Raw genomic sequence first — 18,283 nt, forward strand, 5'->3', positions numbered from 1 at the left:
GGTACACCGACCTTGAGCTCGAATCTATCAACAGTTGGGATTAGCTTGAAAAGGAATTCCTTAACCGCTTCTACAGCACTTACTGCACCGTAAGCATGCTGGAGTTGATAAGTACAAAGCAATGGAAGGATGAACCTATCGTCGACTATATCAATAGATGGCGTTCATTAAATCTGGACTGTAAGGATCAACTTTCTAAAACCTCCGCCATTGAGATGTGCGTTCAAGACATGCACTGGGGGCTACACTACATCCTCCAAGGCATAAAGCCAAGGACATTTGAGGAACTGGTGACTTGTTCTCATGACATGGAGCTGAGTATCGCCAACCATGGAAAAAATGAGCCAATCACTGACTTCAAGAAGGACAAGGTGTTCACTTCGAATATAGATAAAACTGGGAAGAAGCCAGCCAATGAAGCTTTCGCCATTAACACTACCCCCATCAAGATCTCCACTGGGCCCGTAAAGATCTCCTCCAAGAATAAAGCGAAGGAGATAAAAAGAAGTGAGCATTCTCGCACCCAAGATAGGTACAAAAACACCTTAAGGGAGCTGGAGCAAAAGACGTACCCTTTTCTGGACTCTAAAATAGCCGCAATGCTAGACGACCTGTTAGAGAAAAAGGTGGTCGAGCTACCTAAGTGCAAACTCCCCGAAGAGATGAATCGAGTTAATGATCCTATATATTGTAAATACCATCGTATCGTAAGCTATCATATTGGCAAGTGCTTCATCCTCAAGGAGCTCATCATAAAGCTGGTAAAACAAGGGCAAATTGAACTTAACCTTGAAGACACAACCACAACACACCCTCTCTAAGTGACGCATGGCAACTCCTCTCCCTGCTCAAGCTGCACCACACCTTCTACACAGCCATCGCTGGGGGCAAGTGACCAAAATGCACTTACCGATGATGAAGAAAGATGGACACTGGTGACCTATAAAAAGACAAGGAAGCCAAGACCCCAAGCCACAAAGCCAAGGGTGGAACAAGGGAGAAAGCACCACCGCCACAACAATAGGAAGCTTAAAAGAAACGTAAGAGCAGCTAAGCCGACGCATGCTAGGGAACCTATGGAGCAAGAACTGCGCATTCCGTTTCCTTGCACGAGTACTTCCCTAAGGATTTCTTCCAACAGTGCACTATTATTGCCAATCATATGCTTGAAGCAGAGATAGAAGAGCCTTCAAAAGGCAAAGCTATCGCCGTCAAGGAAGAGAAAACTCCTACGCCTAAAGAAAGCTTGGCATCATATTTTAGAATCGAAAAGGCACTGCAATTGCCCAAAGAGATGTGAAGAGCACTAATAGCAGTCTTAGCGAGTCTCGACGTCCACGAAGCGCAAGAAAGCAAGGATGAAACCTTGAAGCTTCAGCCACATGAATACGCCATATGATGTGCCGCCCATGACGTAACTACCTTCATTGACAAAGACTTGCTGCTAGGGTCAAAGCCTCACAACTGTTATCTCTTCATCTCTGTGTATGTGAGGGAGCACAAAGTAAACTGCATGATTGTGGATGGATGTTCAGCCATAAACATCATGCCAAAGTCAACAATGACTACAATCGGCATCAAGGTAGATGAACCATCCCGAAGCCGTCTTTTAATCCAAGGTTTTAACCAAGGAGGACAAAAAGCGATGTGCATGGTCCGAGTCGAAATGACCATTGGCAAACTCAAGTCAAGCACGCTATTCCACGTGATTGATGCGAGAACTTCCTACAGCTTGCTCTTGGGAAGGCATTGGATCCACAAGAATGGGGTAGTACCATCAACCCTCCACCAATGCCTAAAGTTCTACCGAGAAGGAATGAAGGTGATACAAGGCGACACCAAGCCGTTCATTGAAGCCGAATCACACTTCGCAGATGCTAAGTTCTACATGGATGAAGAAATGATGCCCAAAGCTTTTCTAAAAGAAATCAAATCCATAAGCAAAGCCGCACCTAAGAAAAAAGAATGGCAAGCTATGCCCAAGAAATGAGAAGGGGAAGTCGTGCCATCTTCAAGCAAAAATGACGATGAGCCTGCTAAGCCCACAACAATCAAATGGAGTGTGACGCCCTCAAATGAACCAAACACACATGTATTCCAATACATCCCAATGTCAAGAAGAAGGAATGGGCAATCCTTATTAGAAAATGGAACAAGCAAAGCCGACACACAACTGCACAAAGACAATGTAAAACTACTCAAGACGAATGTCGTTTTACCCCTGACCCAGCTAGGCGATGCTAAAGTTTCAAAACCACAGCAAGGTTTCGTAAAACCCCTGCGAAAGGGGGCGGGACCTATCTCTCTTCCAACCAAGAGGACTGAAGAAGGTTTCGACCCAAACGCCTACAAACTCATGTCAAAGGCCAGGTATGATTTCACCTCATCTTCAAATCTTGGAAAGAAGGAATGTAACACCATTAACGACAAAGAACGTGACCTCATGGAAACTCAAAAGAAGTTGAAGGAGCATGGTTAGGGAGTTGACAACAACAAAGCTGGACTTAGCTTCACACCAAATACACCCATGAAGATTTCAAGAAAAGAGAAAAACCCCAGCACTTAACACATCAGCGTGAACGTTGAAAAAACTCAAGGTGAGCCTAAAACCGCCCCTCAAACGTCAGTCTTCGATCGACTAAACCGTTCAAAACCTAGAATTTCAGCACTTGATCGCATTGATGGTTAAGATCGAACCTCCGTCTTCAAAATGATTAACACGCTAACACCCCAAAGCTCTATTTTTTAAAGGTTGTCAAAACCCAAGAAATAACGTAACACGGCTAGCTTCCCTCTAGGACGATCGGCCTTAGAAAGACTCGAAGAAACCAAGAAGCCTTCTAGAAAGAATAAGACAATGCCAAACGAAGAAAAGCTCGACGGTCTAGCAGAAAAAGAAGATGTTCGAAGCTCGATTCCTTCAAGGATGAAACGCCAAGCAACCTTGGAGGTGGACACAAAAGGACCACTGACGATAAGGAGGCGCACCACGATCCAAACCAGCCAATCTTCACGCCAACAATCCTAAGAGAACGGCATTGAAGAGGAAGTCCAAGACATCTTCCACATCACAATTCAAGAATATGAAGAAGATGAAATTCGTGAGGAAGACGTCACTACTGCATCATCACAACTCGAGGATGGGGGGTAAGCCACGATTGATGACCTCAAGGAGCTCAACTTAGGCACAAGCGAAGAGTGATAGGAGCATATTTATGAGACTTAGTTAGCTTGTTTTGTGCATTTATGTTGTTATTTCTTAGTTAATTTAGTATTTCAAGCTATTTTCGTGTGTTTGTAGGTTCAAATGGTCAAAGTAGCAAGAAAGTGCATTTTAGAGCATTTTGGAGCAGTTTTGGGCATGGAATGGATATCACATGCTTGGAGCAAGGGAGATGGAAGAAATTGAAGACCTAAATATGCAAGGAATCCTAATTGAAGATGGATTCCTAGAAGAATGAGGATTCCTACTTACACAAGGATTCCCACAAGAAGAATGAATGTTAAGCCAAGGTTTCCTACTTTGGTTTTAACCTTTCCTAATCCTAAAAGTCCCTAAAGTTCCAGCAACAAAGAAGACTCCTAATCATATTAAGACACTAAATAAGAACTTCTAGAAGACCTAAATCCTAGCCCTATGCCGCACCTCTCATTTCCCTTTCTTTTCCTTGCTGTGCAAGGGAGAGCTTTTCTTTCCAATTTCCTGCACCAAATCACATTCCCTTTTCAATTAAATGCCTTTCCCTTTCCTTGCCGCATATCCCTTTCCTTTTCTCTTTAATTTCTGACTTTTAATTCTTGTAGGACAAATTAGCTAAGTTCTAAACCTTTCCTATTATTTTCTGAGTACCCTAGCCCTATAAATAAAACACCCAGCCGCACCGTTATAGAGGATACCATCTACCATTCAATCCATCACGTCATACACCAACCATTCATCCATACATCCATCTCTACACATCCAGCTGCATCCATCCTACACTATTCTTACCATCCAACACACATCTATAGATCAACCTAAGTCTCTGCCGTACCTTCTACACAACCTTAAGCCATTCTTCCGTACAAATAACCATCCAAACCATCACCCATCCCTTGTGCCGCAGTAAAGGAGAAGGAAGGAGACTCTTGGACGTGCTTGCTATTCAAGTTGGATCACTGGAACGTTTCTTAGGTGTTTTCAATGTTTATGTTTAATAATCTTTGTTCTGTGAACATGAGTGGCTAAACCCGTTTTTGCTAGAGGGAATTCAAAGCCATGAACATATTTACAATATGAATTTATTACTTTCAGTTGTGATTTCATAAACCTTGAATGCAATTTACTTAACAGTTTGATTGATAACTTATTCTTGTATGTTGATTGAGGGTCGACACTTAGTTTGCATGCATGAATTTGATGCTAGAATATAAGGGAGTTTTACCTAATCGTTATGAACTTATATTCACGAGTAGTGGAGATTGTTGGTCACAATCGTGTTAAGTAAATTCTTGGCAGAAGTATCATGCAATTCATAGTTACAAGTGCCTTGTCAATACTTATGATTTTCATAGAACTTAATGATCTTTGCTCGTATCTCTATTATGCAATTCATGTAGGGAACTTGTGAGGAATAATTTGGTTGTCGGCGCAAAGTCCAATTCAATGAAACTAGGAAAATCTAAAGGTTAATTAGTGCAATTCATGGTTAATCTGGGGCTTTGAGGTTTATGGTTTATCGAAAGAACAACTGAACATCAATTTGTATGCAAGTATGTCACGTGCGAGGAATAATTTACTTGTTTTACTTTCAGTTTCGTCAAAACCAATTCCCCCTTTACTTTTTTGAGTCATATTAGTTAGAAACTATTTTAGTTTGTGTTTTTAAGTGTTTTAAGTCAAGTTAAATCCAATTTTCGTCCAAATTCACTCTTAGTGTCTGTTTTGAGTCAATTAACGTGTTTTGTGTTGTTTTGAGTTATTTGAGTTGTTTTAGTGTATTAGAGTCTAGTTTTGCATTCTTTGAGTCTAGTTTAGTGTTTCAAACTTAGTTTTACGTTTTCGAGTCAGTTTCAAGTGTTTAGCAATCCCTCCTAATCCCCGGTCTAGAACGATCCCTACTTATACATATACTACATTTGTCAAAAGAGGGTTTAATTTGTGTGCTTATATATTTCGCATCAAGGAGCTGAAGCCTATCTTTGTAAGCGCACTACTAAGCACGGACGAGGTCGAAGAGTACTACCAACTACTTTTGGAGTACAAAGACGTCTTTGCTTGGACTTACAAAGAAATGCCCGGCCTTGACCCTATCATTGTCATGCATCGCCTTGCAGTCAAGCCCGAAACGTGGCCGATAAATCAAACTCAAAGACGCTATCGATCCGAGCTCATCCCATAAATTGAGGTTGAGATTGATAAGTTGATCGAAACAAACTTCATTCGAGAGGTGCAATATCCTAAATGGATCTCCAACATCGTCATTATCCTTAACGATGCTTGCTCGAAAGATGACTTTCCCTTGCCAATCATCAAAATCATGGTGGACGCAACCATTGGCCATGAGGCACTATCATTCATGGACGGCTCCTCTAGGTACAATCAAATCCGCATGGCTCCCGAAGATGGGGAATTAACAACCTTCCGCACTCCAAAAAGTATCTATTGTTACAAGGTAATGCCCTTTGGCTTGAAGAATACTAGAGCTACATATCAACGCGCAATGCAGAAGATCTTCAACGACAAGCTACACAAAAACATAGAATATTACGTAGATGATGTAGTTGTCAAGACCAAGAAGAGATCCGATCACTTAAAGGATTTGTGAATAGTGTTCGACAAACTACGACACTACAACCTCAAAATGAACCCGTTGAAGTGAGCATTTGGTGTCACTTCTAGGAAGTTCCTCGGCTTCATTTTCAAGCACCATGGCATTGAAGTGGACTAATTAAAGATCAAGGCCATTCAAAGCATGCCCGAGCCAAGGAATCTACATGAGCTAAAAAGTCTATAAGGATGGCTAACCATTATCAGGTGCTTCATCTCTAACCTTGCTGGACGTTATCAACTCTTCAATCGACTCTTGAAGAAAGACGCTCTATTTATATGGGATGACGTCTGCCGCAATGCCTTTGAAAGCATAGAAAGGTACCTGGCAAGACCACCTGTCTTAGGAGTTCGCCTGGAAAGCCGCTCATCCTATACATTGTTGCATAAAAAGGTTCCATTGGAGCACTCTTAGCATAAGAAAATAAAAACCATAAGGAAATAGCCTTCTACTACCTAAGTAGAACTCTCACTAGTGCCGAGCTCAACTACTCACCAATCGAGAAAAGGTGCCTTGCCTTAGTCTTTGTTGTCCAAAAGCTAAGACACTACAGGCATGCTTACACCATCCACTTGGTTGCTAAAGCCAACCCAGTCAAGTACATTATGTCCAAACCCGTTCTTACAGGACGACTAGCTAAATGGGCATTGCTTCTCAATCAATATGAGATCATTTACATCCCAGACAAAGCCTTAATGGGACAAGCCCTAGCAGACTTCCTTGCCGCATATCCCAGTCGATTAGAAAATCTTAGATGACATGCTTGACGATGAGGTGTTCTACATCGACATCTTCCCGACATGGACAATGTTCTTCAACGGATCTGCATGAGCAGACGGAGTGGGGGTAAGAGTAGTATTCATGTCACCACAATGACAAGCACTACCCTATTCCTTCTGACTAAGCGAGCTATGCTCCAACAATGTCGCTGAGTACCAAACACTAATTATCGGACTCTAAATGCCGATCAACATGGAAATTACAACGTTAGAAATGTATGGTGACTCTAAGCTCATAATCAATCAACTCTTGACTGAATATGATGTGAGGAAAGATGATCTCGTCCCATACTTCTGGCTAGCAACTCAACTGTTACGAATGTTCAAGGCCGTGACGCTAGAACATGTGCCAAGAAAAGAAAATCAAATGGTAGACGCTCTCGTTAACTTAGCCACAAGTATGGTGCTAAGAGAAGACGAAGTTGCAGACGTGCCAATTTGCCAAAGATAGGTGGTCCTGCTCATCACTGAAACGCTACTAGATGATACAAACGTCATCTCATTACTTGCAATCCACACTGAAGAGTGGAGATAGCCGTTGATCGACTACTTGGAGTATGGAAAACTTCCGAATGATCCTAGACGCCATTCTGAAGTACGTCGACAAGCACCTTGCTTCCTCTACTACAAATGAACACTCTACCGACGCTCTTTTGAATGAGTACTTCTAAGATGCCTAGGTGAGGAAGAAGCCAATTAAGCCATGGAAGAATCACACTCAGACATATGCGGAGCGCACTAGTCTGGTCCAAAGCTGGACTTCCAGCTCAAAAAGATGGGTTACTACTGGCCAAACATGGTAAAGGATTGCCTGGAATACACCAAAAGGTGCCAAGACTGCCAGTTCCACGCTAACTTCATACATCAATTGTCTGAGCCATTACACCCTACGGTTGCTTCATGGCCATTTGATGCATGGAGATTGGACGTCGTGGGACTAGTCGCACCAAAATCATCTGCTAGAGAGGCCTATATCCTAGCCGCAACAGATTACTTCTCCAAGTGAGCTGAAGCCGTACCCTTAAGGGAAGTTAAGAAGGAAACTATCATCCGCTTCATCAAGGAGCATATCATCTATTAATATGGTGTACCTCGCTGCATCATCACTTACAATGAAAAACAATTCTCCAACCGACTTGTTGACGAGCTCTGCGAAAAATACAAGTTGAAGTTGCACAGATCTTCTATGTATCATGTTCGAGCCAACGGTCTTGCAGAAGCATTCAACAAAACATTGTGCAAGCTCTTGAATAACGTGATCGGTCGAACAAAGAGAGACTGGCATGAAAGAATAAACGAAGCACTATGGGCATATAGGACAACACATATAACTCCTACCCAAGCTACACCTTATTCTCTCGTATATGGCATGGAAGCTATTATGCCACTCGAAAGTCAAATTTCCTCACTAAGAATGGCTATACAATAAGACTTGACTGAAGAGGAAAACGCAAAGCTACAACTTCAAAAGTTGGAAGCACTTGACGAAAGGAGGCTCAAAGCTTAACAACACTTGGAATGCTACCAAGCACGGCTATCTAAGGCATTCAACAAGAAGGTCTACCCAAGGTCTTTCCAAACTAGAGATCTTGTCTTGGCATTACGAAGGCCCATCATCATAACTCACAAAACAAAAGGCAAGTTCACATTAAAGTGGGATGGACCTTACGTAATACAAGACGTCTACACCAACGGTGCCTACCTAATCATGGCAGAAAATGACTTGAAGATTGGCCCTATCAATGACAGATTCTTGAAGCACTATTACCCCTAAAACAAACACTCAATGCTATTTGCCTGCATGAGCCTAAACTGCACACGACACAATGCTCCTCACTTGCATGAGCCTAAAATGCACACCGCACAAAGCTCCTCACCTGCACGAGCCTAAACTGCACACGGCAACAATGCTCCTTCTTCGCATGAGCATAAAAGGCAACACCTAATGCTCATTCTTCACACGAGCTTAAAAGGCGACACTCAACACTCCTGTCCCGCAAGAGCATAAACTGTGTACAACAAAATCACCATAAAAAAAACCCAGCACTCCCCTGAACTACATGATGAACAAAAACATAAACACTTTGAAGACTGAGCAAATTCAAGAATGTGAATACTTTATTTATTTAAAGGAAGAATTCAGCTACAAGGCCGTATTACAAAATGAGCAAAAAACCAAAGGCGGCTTCTCCAGTAGTTGACAATGTGCTATTCCAAGTGTTGGAAATGTGCCATAAAGCCAATCATATGATGATACTTTACAGACATTTCACATGTTAAACTAATCTAGTTTAATATAAATGACAAAGATTATTGTTTAAAGTCGTCTCATATAAATATTATATGTTTAAACGATAAGTCCAAGGAATATGTAATTGGGAGAATGTGATCTAAAAAAGTTAGATTCATGAGATCATTCTCTTTCGTATAAATCCTAAACGCTCTTGATCATAGGATTGCCAATTGGGCATTGAAAGTTGGTGAAGATCTTAGAAAGAGTGACTGGTCTTGAGTCATTGGTGTGACTGACACCAAGACAAGCATGTAGGTGCTTAATAAATAATGAGTCCACTGAACGCAATCAACAAGGAGTTCTCATACTCAGGTCACATGAAAACTCATGGTTAGGATAATGCAAAGTAGTTCTTTGACCTGAGGCATCATAGTTGTCTTATGGTTAGGTCCTTGTTCTTTGACTATGTCAAAGTCACTTCGTCAAAAGGTGTCCACGATATAGTTGGGGTTAAGCTACTTAGCCATGGAGGCAAATGAATGCACAACAAGGGATCTCTAACCTTCAAACCGTTTGAGGGAGAATACTCTATGATATGATTAAGAATCTTTGGCCAGAATATGAATGAGATTTAGGAATTCGTTCCAAATCACATTCCAAGTAATCATATAAGTAAGAGAATCACACTGGATAGTAGACATGAATAAACTATCAAATCAAACAATGCGGTCTATTAGAGAAATGTCGTATTAAATTGTAATCCCAAACTAAATAGGTTCTCTACTTCTTCTGTTAGCTTGGGTAGCCATGACATACTGCTAGGTGTCACTCATGGTTTGTGGAAACCTGAAAGGTGTATAATCACTAAAGGGAGAATTGAAAAGTAAGTTTCAATTCATAATCGATTTGAAGAGTTCTAATCGCCCATTGCCTCGCTAAAAGGAACCTAATGGATCGTACACCGTGTAAGGTAGAGATTGAAGAAACAACAGAGATGAGTAAGGATAATTAAAGGTTTAATTATTTATGGCTATGATTAATTAATATGTTAATTAATCAAACGAATAAGTTCGTTTTAGACCTCGGATTAGTTTTGGGCCTCAAGGCCCAATGGGCTTGGAATGCCAAGTCTAATAACTCCAGTTGTATGACAACTTGAAAACACAAAGGACATGAAAGCCCAATGAACACACATGGCCGGCCATAGAGAGTGTGAGGGAGAATTCGTTTTAATTTCAATTATGCCACTCAATGTAAGTGGCTATGGAAAGGAAATTATAACCCATGCCCTCATTATGGGGTTTTCTAGAGAGAAAGGAGAAATACACAAAAAGCTCTCCCTTTTCTTAGGAGGTTGGCCACCCTAGGAAGAATGGACTAGCATCCATCTCTTCCTAGGTCACTCATCTCTTCCTCAATGCTTTCCTTGGTGTGGAAACTTAGAGGATCCCTTTCTTGGGAACTTGGAGAATCCATTCCTTCATCCAAATCCAAGAAGTCATGGAGCCTAGAAGCAAAGTTCCTCCATCCGCATCCATGGAGCCAAGGAGCAAGGAGACTAAGGAAAGAAAGCCCTTACATAGGTGAATATCCTTTGCTAAGCAAAGAGGTGCTTCAAAGGTATAAAAGTTTCTCAACTCTTTTCTTTAAGGTTTGAGTTGAGTCTTGGTTCACCACAACTACCAGGCCTTGAATTTCATGGGTAAAGTTTTGTTTTTGAATGCATACAAGCATGATTCCGCCTTTAATTGTTAATTGCATGTATAGCTCAAATGAACTTGTTTTCACAAATTTTTCCTTCCCCAAGTCATAGCTCCGCTACGGATGTGATCACCAAGAAGCTAAAACAAAGCCGGTGGATTGTCACGAACATGGTACGAAGGATTCAAAATAAGAATCCTCGACATGCACGCCTTCTTCTTCGTATCCGAACAACCAAAATATGTCATCTCCCAAGACACTTCAGAAGACCACGACTTGATATGCATCAAGTTCTCTTTTGCAAGAAGAACAAGCGCCTTAGGGCCAGTCAACGACACGCTACAGTAGCAAAGAAAACCAAAACACCACTTAATCGCACTATGTAACCCTACAGCGATTACACAAATAGTTTCTTGCACTGCTCGGTGAAGAGGGCAACTATAGGAAAGAAAACCAAAACACCACGCAATCGCACTATGTAACCCCGCAGTGATTACGCAAGCAGTTTCTTGCACTGCACGACAACGTCACCACTGAGGAAAACTGTGACTAAAAAACACTACACAGCATAAACTCGCTGCAGTCTTTTGCATAGCTCCGCACGGTAAAAGTGTTGCACCGCAACAAGCTTGAAGCAACTGCAACTTGCACCAAACAGCAGCAAAAAGGGCACAGCAGCAGCATCAACAAATGCACACGGCAACATCACTACCAAGGGAATACTATGACCAAAAGGCATTACACAGCATAAACACACTGCAGTCTTTTGCACAGCACCATGTGGTAAGCAATAAAGATTCTAGACGAATTAGCTTGTTAAAATAACTTAACACACAAATTAAACCCTCTTGTTGACAATTGTAGTATATGTATAAGTAGGGATCGTTCTGGACCAGGGATTAGGAGGGCTTGCTAAAACCTCTAAACTGACTTAGATAGATAAAACTAAGCTTTAAAACACTTAACTAGACTCAAAAGACTCAAAACAAACTCAAGAGACTTAAAACAAGCTAAAAACACTTAAAACTACCTAAAAACACAAACTGGGCAGTTTTTGAACTCTAACACTAATTTGGACGAAATTGAGTTATAACTTGAACCAAAACACTTAAAAACACAAACTAAAGTAATTTCTAACTAATAAGACTCAATAAAGTCAAGAGGGTTTTGATTTTGGACGAAATTAAACTTGCAAAACAGATTGTAAATTGAAAACAGATTCTAGACGAATTTGGATCAAACTATGGATGATGGGCTAGCTAGAGGGTTCTTCTCCACACATGACACACTTGCATACAAACCAATTTTTAGTTGTTCGTTCAATAAATCATGAAACTCAACACCCCAGGTTAATTAGGTCCGCTTAAATTAACCTTCAAGTTCTCCTTAAGTTATTGAATTGGATGGGAAAGCGCATACAACAACTCAACACATTCTTCAAAAGTCCTTTACGTGAAAAGCACAATAAAGATACAATCAAAGATCATTAAGCAACATGAGAACTATAAGTATTGACGAGGCACTCGTTACTATGATGAGCATGAAACTTATGCCAAGAATTCATTTAACACGATCGTTTATAAGCGACCTCCACTACTTGTGAATATAAGTTTGTAACTATTAGGTGAAACTCCCTTATATTCTAGCATCATATTCATGCATGAAAACTAAGCGTGCACTCTTAACAAACATACACGAATACATTATCAATCAAGCAGTTAAACGAATTGAATTCATAACTTATGAAATCACAACCAAAAGTAATCAATTCATATTGCAAGCATGAACATGGTTTTGAATTACCCCCTAACTAAGAAGGGCTTAGTTCCTCATAAACGCAAAACAAAGATACATAAATTTAGACATTGAAAACAAAGAATGAAAACACCTAGAAACGCTCCAACAATCCAACGTCTTGAATGGCAAGCACGTCCAAGGGTCTCCTTCTTTCTTCTTTGCTGCGACACAAGGGTGTTTGGTGATGATTTGTGGTGAATTATGGTGGTGGATGGATGTAGGTAGGTTATGGTGAAGGGTGGAGTGCTTAGAATGGTCAGAAAGGGGTCTTATTTATAGGGAAAGGAAGGGCTACGAATTTATTAAATTTGGAATCAGAAATCAATGGAAAATAGGCAAGAAAGGTGTAGGAATTAAAGAGAATAGGAAAGGAAATTCGGAAGAGAGTGTAGGGCAGATTTTAGGAATGTGTTTTGGGTCAGAAAATAGGCAAGAAAGGATATAAGGTGCGGCATAGGTTAAGGGAGAAAGGGAAAGGAGATTTGGGACACAAAATAGGGAAGAAAACAATCCCCTTGCACGGCAAGGCATTGGACAAAAATAGGAATGTGTTTAATTGCAGGAACTAGGAAAACAAGAAAGGGAAACAAGGAAGGTAAAGTAGGAAAAAAGGAAGGTGGGTGCGGCAAAGATATTTAGGTCATCTAAGAGCATTTATTTAGTGTCCTAAGATGTTTAGGAAACTCCTTTGTAGCTGAAATATAGGTGAATTAGGATTAGGAAAGTTTAGAGCCAAAGATGGAAACCTTCACAAATGGAAACCTCCAAGAATAGAAACTTCCAACTTTAGAAACTTTGGCTTCCAATTCTGAACTCTTTGTTCTTCATTTCATTATTCATTCCTAGCCTCCTTTGATCTTCAATTTCGTCCATCCACCTTGCTCCAAGCATAAGCTATCCATTCCATGCCCAAAACTTCTCCAAAAGGCTCCAAAATGCACATGTTTGCATACTTTGTCCTTAAAACCTGAAATTGCACGAAAATAGCTTAAAATACTAAAATTACTAAGTACTAGCAACGTAAATGCAAGGAAACAAGCTAATTAAGTTGCATAAATATGCTCCTATCAACAGCACCATGTGTTAAGCAATGACACATTGCAACAAGCTCCAAGTAGCAGTAACAAGCAAAACCTACGGCAAAAGCTCCAAGCAAGCCCACGGCAAGAATTGTGCGTTGTGAAAAAAATGCACACCCAATTGTCCTATAAATAGGGGTCAATTACTTCCTAATGCTATAAGGGAAATACATACCCAAATAGCAAAAGAATAATCAAAACAAGGAAGCACATTCCAACCAAAAGAATGAAGCAAATTAAAAAAAAATGGCAAGTTTAAGCCAATCTGCGCAAGCAAGACGTTTTTGGTGATAATTCAACTTTCCAAAGGAGTTTTGATGCAAGGCCAATTGGAGAAGAAGCTAAGTGGCTGAGGATCATTGTGTCCAAATTTCATAATTTTCCCTAAAGCCAAATGTTCCAGTTTTCAAAGTTATTCCCGCAGAAGTTGTTTTCCCATCAGGACTGCGCAGCTATAAGAAAATGCAAAGTTCAAGGCTTTCCTGATTTTTCATAGTGGCATGCGATATATGCCCGAAAAGATAAGGGATAAGGCTACGTTTCCCATATTTTTACAAAATTGTCCAGAAGAAAAATCAACCTCAAACTGGGCGTGCAATTCAGATGACATGTTTCCCAAAAAAACAAAAAACAAAAACAAAAACAAGGAAAGGAAAAATACCTCCTTGTCGTGAGGAATCAAAAGACAAAAAAAATACCCCTCCTTGCTATAGCAAATCAAAAGGGAAAGAAGAACTCATTTCTTTTTATGGGAATAAAAAAGAGGAAATAAAGTTGTCCTTCTTGCCATGGAAATCAAAACAAGAAACAAACAAAACACCCTCCTTGCTGTAGGAAATCAAAAGGGGAAAGAAAAACTCCTCATTGCTGGGGGAAAAGAAAAAAAAAAGGAAAGTGAAAAAAATGCACATCCTACTTACCTTTCCAAAACCTTGAAGGAAGTCACAAAAGTTTTCCAACACTTTGAAGGAAGTCATTCTTGTTCCCAAAATTGAAGAGGATTCCAACCACAAGGAAAAACAGTTGTTTCCTACACCCACAAGGAAAAGAAAATCAAGTCCCAAAATACACCAAATGTATTTTGCCAAAGATTATGGGAAATCAAATACACACAATAAGTATGTGCCGATTCATCCATTTTCAAAATTTCTTTCAAGATTGAGCCTTTACGGCCCTTGAAAAAAAGAAATTTTCATTTCATTCAAGATCAAGCCTTACGGCCCTTGAGGAAAATTTCCGTTTAATTCAAAACCAAGCCTCAATGGCCCTTGAAGAAATATTTCGTTCAAGAAATACACCTTAACGGCCCTTGACGAAATTCATCACTTCATTCAAGATCAAGCCTCTACCTTGAAGAAAACTTTCATTTCAACTCAAGACCAAGCCTCAACGGCCCTTGAAGAAATGTTTCGTTCAAGAAATACGCCTCAACAGCCTTTGACAAAATTCATCACCCCAATTAAAGACCAAGCCTTAACGGCCCTAAAAGAAATGTTTGGTTCAAGAAATACGCCTCAATGGCCCTTGACGAAATTCATCATGTCAATTCAAGAAATACGCCTCTATGGCCCTTAAAGAAGCAAACGAATTCAAGATTAAGTCTCGACAACCCTTGAGTTAGAACATTCACATTGCAGGACTTCAAAACACGTTTCCTACATGTGGCAAGCACATGCCTACAACGCGTCTTGAAGTTGGGGCATTTGAAGACATGTAAATTTCATTGCATACAAATGATGTATCGCAAGCTCCACGAGGCATATGACTTATCACAAATGGACAAGTCATCAATGACATGTGGCACAATCAAGCAAAGGAAGCTTAAAACTTCCCAAAATTCGGCCAAAGAGAGAAAACCTCTCTTAAAGAAAACGGCAAGGGTTCAAAGTGTTCTCAAAACTTCAAAGAAAGTTAAGGCATCTTCATAAAACAAGCAAGAATTGAAGATTGCTCAAAAAATAGGCAACAAAGGCCCTATGATTCGGCCAAGGGAGTAAAGATGGCTGAAATTAAGACACAAAACATCCCTAAATTCTCCCATGGATGAATTAAGACATAAATCAAAGTCAAATCCACCCAAAGGCAAGCTTTTAAAAAGCTTATAAATACAAGGTCCTCCCACAAGCATAGGGGTGGGAAAATCTCTACACAAAAGAACCTCTGCCAAACCTTTGAAGACTAATACACTGCCAAAGCTCTCTTCGAAGAACATTCAACCAAAGCCGAAGTTTTCTCTCAACCAAAGTTGAAGCACTCCCTTGAAGAATCAACAAGCGCTCGTGCCGATTCCTTCAAGACTTTGTTGCAAGCTTATAAACCTGTAGCAATGTTAGTTTCAAGATCAAGTCGCCAAGACCCTTGAAGCAATGAAATCCCACATCAAACACTACCTTTGCCGTACCTTTGAGGTGAAGATCATCCATGCGTTGTTTTCAAGCTCAAAACTTGAAGCAATTGTTTAACCGTTCATCCAAGATCAAGTCATCGCGACCCTTGGATCAATAATCACGCATCTACATCAAATTTGAAGACTGAATCAGAGGAAAAGTTGTACACAGAGATTGTAACCTACAAATTCAAATCAATACAAATCCACTTTGTACACGTGTTCTCGTTTCATTCAATACAAAAATTTTGTGTTTACAGTGGGTTATTAGACATGTCAATATCTACATAACATAACATAAATCAAATTACATTGTTTGGTAAAACTAATTAATTTAGTGTCTTTAAATCAAATAGTATCCCCACTATTTTTGGCAAATTCCAAATCTCTCAATGGAATCCGAGAGTTATATATGGAACTCTTAGCGGAGTATGGAATGCTCATTATTACCAAGCCCACTGATGTGAAAATTAATTTGACACACAAATTAAACCCTATTGATGACAATTGTAGTAAAGATGTAAGTAGGGATCGTTCTAAACCGAGGACTAACTAGGGATGCTAATCAACATAAATAAGACTTTAAAACACTAAACTAGATTAAAAACACTCAAAACAGCAAAACTAGGTTAAAAAGACTCAAAACAGGTTCTAGGGACTATTTGGACGAATTTAACACTAGTGGGTCTTAAAACACTAAGTTAGACAGATTGAAACACCTTTTCAACTAATCTAAGACACTTAATTAAAAGGGGGATTGATTTGGACGAAAATTAACTCAACAAAACAAATTACAAAACAAAGTAAATTAGGTGATTTGAATGATGAAAACTTAGCCAGAGGATCCTTCTCCACACATGACATATGCATATAAACCAATTTCCAGTATTGTTCCCTTAAACCACGAATGACAACACTCTAAGTTAACCGTGACAGCACAAATGAACCATTAGATTTTCCTTATTTCGTTGAATTGGACGGGATACGCATCACCACCAAATTATCCTTCTCAAGTTCCCTAACTATGAAAAGCATGATAGAAAACATATCAAAGGTCATTAAGTTCTTTGAAAATCATAAGCATTGACGAGGCATTCATAACTATGAAAAGCATGATACTCCTGCCTAGGATTTACTTAACACGATTGTGACTAGCAACCTTTACTATTTGTGAATATAAGTTCATAACGATTAGGTGAAACTCCCTTATACTCTAGCATCAAATTCATGCATGCAAATGAACTGTCGACCCTCAATTAACACACATAAACAAGTTTTAATAACTCAGATAAGCAAACCACATTCAAGACTCAAGAAACAATAACTGAATGTAATCAATTCATATAAAACATATAATCATGGTTCGAATTCACCTCCAACTAAAAAGAGATTAGTTCCTCATGTCTTTAAAAACATAAAACCAAATTAAAAGCAACATTGAAACAAATCTAAGGATAGAAAGAACCAAGAACGTCCTAGCAGCTCCAATGGCAGATTTCGAACTCTCCCTTGGATTGCAAGCCACGGCACAAGCTTCTCCTCCTCCTTCCTCCACGCAAGTACACCTTTTGAACTCTCTGAAATCCTCTCAATTTTTCTTTGAATATATGTGGGTGCGTGAGTGATTTATTTGTGCAACAAAGATATGTATTTATAGGGCTGAGATGCGGCACAAAGGTAGCATAGAAGGATTGCACAATCCTTGAGGAAAAGGACTTGGGATTGGCAGAAATCCAAAAGGAAAATGATTAAAGGTTCCAGCAGATTCTAAGGCTTCTAGAACAAGGAAAAACGCCAGATTTATAGGGTCTTCTAGAAAGGTTGACACGGCACCAATTTAGGGGTGCGACATATATGTAGGGAAAGGATAAGCTTTCAAGAAATCAGATATTTAGGTCCTCTTGCAGCTGGATTTAAGGCACAAACTGATTTGGATAAGATAAGATAGGATAAAGCTAGATTAGGCAAGGATAAGATAAGATAAGGGTTGTTTGGATAAGATAAGGTTAGATAAGGTTTTGGATAATGTTTCTTCTTTTGAGCTAATTCGTTATCTTCTTTGTCTTGGATTTATTTTCTTCATCTTTTCAGCACATTCCTAGCCTCTTGAACTTCAAATTTGTCCATCCATCTTGCTCCCCTCATAAGCTATCCATTTGGTGCCCAAAATTGCTCCAAATTGCTCCAAATTGTACTTTCTTGCTAACTTTGTCAATTGAACCTACAAACATACGAAAATAGCTTAAAACACTATAATAAGTAGAAACTAGCTATGAAAATGCAAGAAAACAAGCTAACTAAGTTGCATAAACATGCTCCTATGACCCAACACATCATGTTTGATCATTGGCTAGCTAAAATAATAATTAGCAGAACAACTTTTTGCATCAACCCGTTCACATTTGATGTGATTACCCATCTAGTTTAGCATCTAGAGAATCTTTGCCTCAAAATATCTTCTTATTGGTACTTCATTCCCTTAGTTAAGTTATACCCAT

The 18,283-nt window shown here is 39.7% G+C and overlaps 1 long non-coding RNA gene across 1 annotated transcript in view; it reads right to left on the reverse strand.

Annotated features, from left to right (window-relative positions):
* LOC126589435 (uncharacterized) overlaps positions 1-17,364 on the reverse strand; it is a 36,184-nt gene extending 18,820 nt beyond the window's left edge. The window contains exon 1 of the long non-coding RNA XR_007611833.1: positions 17,159-17,364. This is a non-coding gene — a long non-coding RNA (uncharacterized LOC126589435). The remainder of the gene's footprint in view (positions 1-17,158) is intronic.
* Between the last annotated feature and the right edge of the window lie 919 nt (positions 17,365-18,283).

The sequence above is a fragment of the Malus sylvestris genome, chromosome 11 (genome assembly GCF_916048215.2).
Source record: "Malus sylvestris chromosome 11, drMalSylv7.2, whole genome shotgun sequence".
Classification (NCBI taxonomy): Eukaryota; Viridiplantae; Streptophyta; class Magnoliopsida; order Rosales; family Rosaceae; genus Malus; species Malus sylvestris.